Raw genomic sequence first — 6,433 nt, forward strand, 5'->3', positions numbered from 1 at the left:
CTCTGGGCTATCCACTCTATCTTCGTTCATTCCGCAAAAAGGCAAACTTTTCCCTCTAACTCTTCAGCAATGTCTAGCACTAATATATTAAACAGAATCTACTACTACTACTACTACTATTTAGCATTTCTATAGCGCTACAAGGCGTACGCAGCACTGCACAAACATAGAAGAAAGACAGTCCCTGCTCAAAGAGCTTACAATCTAATAGACAAAAAATAAAGTAATCAAATCAATTAATGTGTACAGGAAGGAGGAGAGGAGGGTAGGTGGAGGCCCCAATACCAACCCCTGAGGCACTCCACTACTCACCCTCCTTTCTTCCAAGCAGATTACATTTACCACCACTCTCTATCACCTGTCAGTCAACCAGTTTCCAATCCAATTCATCACTTTGGGTCCTAAATTCCATCCTCTCAGCTTATTCAAAAGTCTTCTGTGAGGAACTGTATCAAAGGCTTTGCTGAAATCCAAGTAGATTACATCTAGCGTACATACTTTATCCATTTCTTTGGTCACTCAGTCAAAGAAATCAATCAGATTTGTTTGGCAGAATTTTCCTTTGGTAAATCAATGGTGCCTCAGATCCTGTAAACTGTTGTATTCCAGAAAGATAACTTTTTTTTCCTTTAGCAACGACTCCACTATTTTTTCTACCACTGACATGAGGCTTACCAGCCTGTAGTTTCCTACTTCTTCCCTGTCCCCACATCTGCTTGTCTCCAATCCCAAGGAACCTCTCCCATCTTTAATCTCTTTTCTAATCTCACTGTATATATCAATAAAAAAATGATCCAACCATTTATCTTTAGAAAACTAGTCATACTTTCCCTACAAAAATCAAATCTAAACAATGTCGTTTACTGTGAATCTGCCCATCTACTAATTGCTACATAAGAACATAAGAGTAGCCATATACTGGGTCAGACCAATGGTCCATCTAGCCCAGTATCCTGTTTTCAGCAGTGACCAAGCCAGGTCACAAGTACCTGGCAGAAACCCAAATCACGGCAACATTCTGTCATGGAGTCAAGAGCAGTGAGCCCTGGCGAGCGGCAGCAGCAGGCGAACCACCCAAATAAGGATCTAAGCTGGAAATGGACAGGACTGGTACAACAAGTAGGACCGGAGCTGAGCAGAAGACAGGCAGGACTGGAATGAGCTGGACTGGAGCTGAAGCTGAAAATAGGTTGGACTGGAACAAGCTGAGCTGAAGCTGAAGGCAGGCAGGGCTAGAACAATCAGGACTGGAACTGAAGCTGAAGGCAGGCAGGACTGGTGCAAACAGGACTGGAACAGAAGCTGAAAGCAGGCAGGGCTGGAACAGGCAGGACTGGAGCAAACAGGATTGGAACAGAAGCTGAAAGCAGGTAAGTAGGGCAACGAGCACATGCAGACATGAGCTCGTCTGAAAACCTCTGTTGCAAAGACAAAGCAGGAGGGTTTCTTGGTGCTTTATAAAGGCATTTACTGATGATGTCACGAGTAAGAACGAGGCTTGGCAGCAGGAACACCAGGGTGAGGTTTAACTGCAAGAACACCAAAGGTATCATCTTATTTTCTTTTCCATGTTTTATTTTGTTTGATTTCTATTGATAACCTTTAAGAGTGGACTAACACGGCTACCACACCTCTCTACTACAAGAACACCAAAGCGAGGCTTGCCTACAGGAACACCAAAGCAAGACTGGAATGCTGGAACATCAGAATAGGACTGGAATGATCTCTGAAACACGTTTGAGAAATAGGGAGAAAGCAGTCCACAGCAGCCATAGGGCCTGGTCACTGGGAGGAGAGGTGAGGGTAGGCATGGGATATGGCCACAACTGTGACAGTACCTCCCTCAAAGCTCCCGTGGTCCCCACAGGAGATCTGGATTTCCAGGGATATCTTCGGTGGAACCTGCTGGTGACCTTAGGAGCATGAACAGGAACCACAGAACTGGAAGATGATAGCAAGTCTATAGGTTGAAGAGAAGGCTAGATCTTGTCAACAGAGCTGGACTATACTACTGCAGCCCACGGACTGCCATGGGCTGTCCTTGAAACCATCAGCCCCCCTGATAACAGGAATGTCCTGAACCCTATGACCAGGGTCCAGTTCTTCAGGCATGGTATGAGATAACAAGTCTTGAGGAGTCTTCTTAGAACATCCGCTGGAGGGAATATTAATCTTGGATGGTAGTACAGGTTTCAACCTGGAGCTTACTGGTCTGAGGTGACACACAAGCGGTGGCCAGAATGACCGCAGAGGCATCGGAGTCCTGGGACTGTTGGTGACTGATATTGGTCCAAGCGTCAGAATCCAGGTCCTGTTATTCAACAACTTCAAGCTTTGGGGACGAGGCAAAGTTTTCTGCAGGAATCGCTCCAAATCGGTCCAGTCCCTGACCTCACCTCTTCCGCAGTCTAAGGTCGGATTGTGTCTCTGTAGCCAGGGTACACCCAATACAATGGATTGCATTGCTGTCTGGATGATATATAGGGTGATGTCTTCCTTGTGGTCGCCAATACACAAGCGCACTGGAACCGTTTGTGCGCTTAAGTCTCCTTGAATGTGCGCATAGACTGAAAAGAGTGGAACGGTCTTAAGTAACTCTCACGTAGGAATGCTAAATTGACGGACCAGGTCTTCGTCTATAAAGTTTCCACCAGCTCCGGAATCCAGGCAAACTTCAGTATGCTCCTTTCTTCGACCTAGATTAAGCACTGCTGGAATTAGGAATTGAGTACAAAGAAAACCCGGAGATAAGCCTGCTATGGTGCCTGCAGTCAGACTTTAATCCAAGGACCCAGGTTTATTTGTGCATCTGCCTGCATAGTGTCCACTGTCGCTGCAATACAGACATAAATTGAGGATCCGACGCCTCTGTTTCTCTTGCATCGAGAGTGGAGTATGACCCAGTTGCGTAGGTTCTAGGGGAGAGGTCTTCGGACTAGGAGCCTGTGACGCGTACCGATAACTCGATGTCTTTATGCCTACCTTTTCTGAGGAGTGCCGTTCTCGGCTACACACCTGAAATCGAATATCTATCGTATGCAGAGCCATCAGATCATCTAATCTGGTTGAAAGCTCACGTCCGGCCAACTCATCCTTAATTTGGGGCGCCAACCCCTGCCAGAAGGTCGCGGCCAGACTCCCGTTGTTCCAAGTCAATTCAGAAGCCAGAGTGCGGAACCTGATAGCATAGTTGCCCAAGGGTCCGCGTTCCCTGCTTTAATCTCAGGAGCACAGAAGTTGCAGATGTAACCTTCCCAGACTCTTCAAAGACCCATTTAAATTGTTCCAAGAAACTATGGAGATCATGAAGCACGGGGTCATCCTTTTCCGAGAGGGGAGATGCCCATGCTAAAGCTGCACCAGGCAGCAGAGAAATAATATAAGCTGCCTGAGTTCTGTCGGAAGGCAAATATTGGGGCTGGAGCTGAAAAATGATTTTACACTGGTTCAGAAAACCTCTACAGTCTTTGGGATACCGTCATATCTCAGTGGTGCCTTAAAATGGATACCTGACATTACAGGAGCTATTGCCGGTACTGGGTCCGACCTCAGTGGAACCGAAGCTTGAGAAACTATTGGTATCTGGTAGTGGTCCTGGAGTTCCTGCATACATTGTTGAAGCTGGTCAATGCGCGCTTCCATGCGTCAAATGACGTCCTGCAGAAATGCAAGCTGTTCAGAGTGATCCTAAAGTGTCTGTAAGGCGGATGGTTCTGCCAAGCTCATGATCTTTGCAATCTGTCACAGAGTCAAGAGCAGTGAGCTTGGGAGGGTGATAACATCACGCTGTGAGATGGTGGCGTGAAGGAACAGCTCCACATGCCCAACGATCAGAAGCTTAATATATAGCGGTTTCTGAGCTGCAATTTCCCCATACAAGCTGCATAAAGTTATCGGAAGCGCTGGAGAGGATAGCGATGGCTGGGAAAGAAACCTCCGCACCCCGCAAATCACTGAAAGTCTTCACATACCAAACGCAGACTGCTGGAGGTAAAATGGCGTCTGGAACGGGAACCGCAAAAGAAGTTCGAGCTCTTCTCAAGGAGATTCGGGCAGAGGTAAAAGGTGGTCGGGAAGCCATAACAAAGCTGGCCGAGGAACTTCGGGGAGAATTGGCGGAAATGGGCCAGCAGGTAGCGGAGGTGGATGAGCGCGTGTACGATCAGCAATAGACTTTGTGCACGTTGGAGTCCGCGTTTAAGGAACAACAGGACATTTGCAAATTGTTACTGGATAAAATAGAAGATTTAGAAAATCGCGGAAGGCGATCAAATATTAGGATTCGGGGCATTCCAGAGCAGGCAGAGTACATGGATTGTGAAAAGGTGACACAACAAGTTGCCAGCATGTTACTCTCTGATGAAGGCCATGAGGTGAATCCAGAAGATATTAAACTGGATAGGGCACATAGAGTGCTGATGCGCACTCGGGCAAATGTGCCCAGAGACATAATTGCATGCTTTTCGGAGTACAAGGTCAAAGAGGCCATATTGAAAAAGGCCCACAAGAAAGACGCTATTAAGTGGGAGTTGCTCCCTATTGAGATCTATCAGGATTTGGCCCCGGTGACTTTGAAACATCGAGCAGAACTGCGGAGCTTCATGAGGTATCTACGTGATCAGGGCATAATATATCGCTGGCAATATCCATTTGCGTTGTCATACAATACAGAGGGCAAGTGGAACCGAATTCAGAATGTAGAAGAAGCACGTGCAACGTGGCCAGAGGTGGAGGGGCCTCGGAAAGATCGGAAAGCAACGTGGAGGCAGAGGCACGTCCGACACGACAGCGCTGGACACAGGTGACAAGGAACAAGGGGCGTCTTACCCGACAACAATCTGAACAGCTGTTGAAATCCACAAATAAAGTTGGACCCTGAATGTTGGTAATGGACGCTATATAATAGATCAGAACTGTGTAAGGGGGGGGGGGGTCACGTGATAACGTGGGACTGAGCGGACGCCTCGAAAACCGGCTCCGAATCAGATGCCCAAAAACCAGCTAATTCATCTGCAAAACGGCCTCGTAGTGAGTCCCAACTTGTCAGACTAGGCAGCGGGAGGAAGAGAGCGCCGCAGTGAGTGAACACGGACCCTTTTTACTGAGTGGAAAGCCGGTTATGCCCGCTAAGACCCAGCGGGGGAAGAAGAGTGCCAGTGCAGTGCAATCCAAGATGGTGGCGGTCCCCAAGGTGGTGGTGACGGGAACAATCCCATCAGAGCTGGGCAGAGATTTAGCGCAGCAGATCTCCGCTATGCTAGAGGAAAAGTTGTCCAAGTTACAGGCGTCGGTGGACCAGATTCACAAGACTTTGGAGCGCCAAGGCACGCACCTGCAACAAGCGGAAGATCACATATCGCACTGCGAGGACTTGGCTGAAGGCACGAGCGGCAGAGTGGCAGCGCTTGAAAGGAAATGCGAACAGCTAGTTCAGAAAGCAGACGACCTTGAAAACCGAAGTAGACGCAACAACTTACGGATAGTGGGAGTCCCGGAGTCGGTCAAAGCAACAGATCTTCAGCAGTTTGTGGAGCAATGGCTGCCCACGCAGCTGGGCCTAGAACTGGATGGCCGGCTGATGCAAGTAGAGCGAGTGCATCGAGTGGGAGTAGCGCGAGCAAATGAAAGCCGACCTCGACAAGTGTTGGCTAAAATATTTAACTACAAAGACAAGGAAACGCTGCTGCAGGCGTATAGCAGCAAGCCGAGACCTGAATACGAGGGGGAAAAAAATCCTGCTTTTCCAAAACTATTTGACTACAGTTTCAGAACAACAGAAACTGATGGGGCGCCATTGCAAACGTTTACATGAAAAGGGTTTGATGTTTGCCTTATTATATCCTGCAAAGGTTCGTGTCTTACATGATAATAAATCTTTATTCTTCAGCGACCCTGCAGAGCTGGAAGCGTTTGTACAGAGACTGCAATGAGGACTCAAGCTCTGCATCAGATTGGAAGCGCAGAGATAGACTGCGGGGTTGTAGGAGGCCAGAAAAGTGGATCGTGAACTCAACTGGTGGACATTGTGGGACCCCACATTGGCGGCGGGCAAGAAGAACAGCAGCGGAAGCGGAGTACACTTCTATTTGCATGTGGATTTCTGGCCTTCTTGATGCTGCAAGTACTAGCCTGCAGTTTGTGCGCCATGATTGTTTATGTTCCTAAGTTGGGCGCATTGTGACTTAGTTAACTGGTTGATGTTGGGAATTGGGATGTTGGCACGTTGTTTTTCTGAGAGCCTAGGCTTTCCACTCCTATTAGCAGGGAAGCTCTGTAAATTCATATGTTATAATCCTGTGTCTAAGGGGGGAATAGTGCGAGGCAGGGGGGATGGGCATGGGAGGAGGAAACCGAGAGAGTTAGTGGTGAGAAGAGGGGAGAGTGTGTGTTGTGACTTGTTGTGATTGAGGGGGCATGTATGGGTTAGGGGGGA

Source organism: Microcaecilia unicolor, chromosome 7 (genome assembly GCF_901765095.1).
Source record: "Microcaecilia unicolor chromosome 7, aMicUni1.1, whole genome shotgun sequence".
NCBI lineage: Eukaryota > Metazoa > Chordata > Amphibia > Gymnophiona > Siphonopidae > Microcaecilia > Microcaecilia unicolor.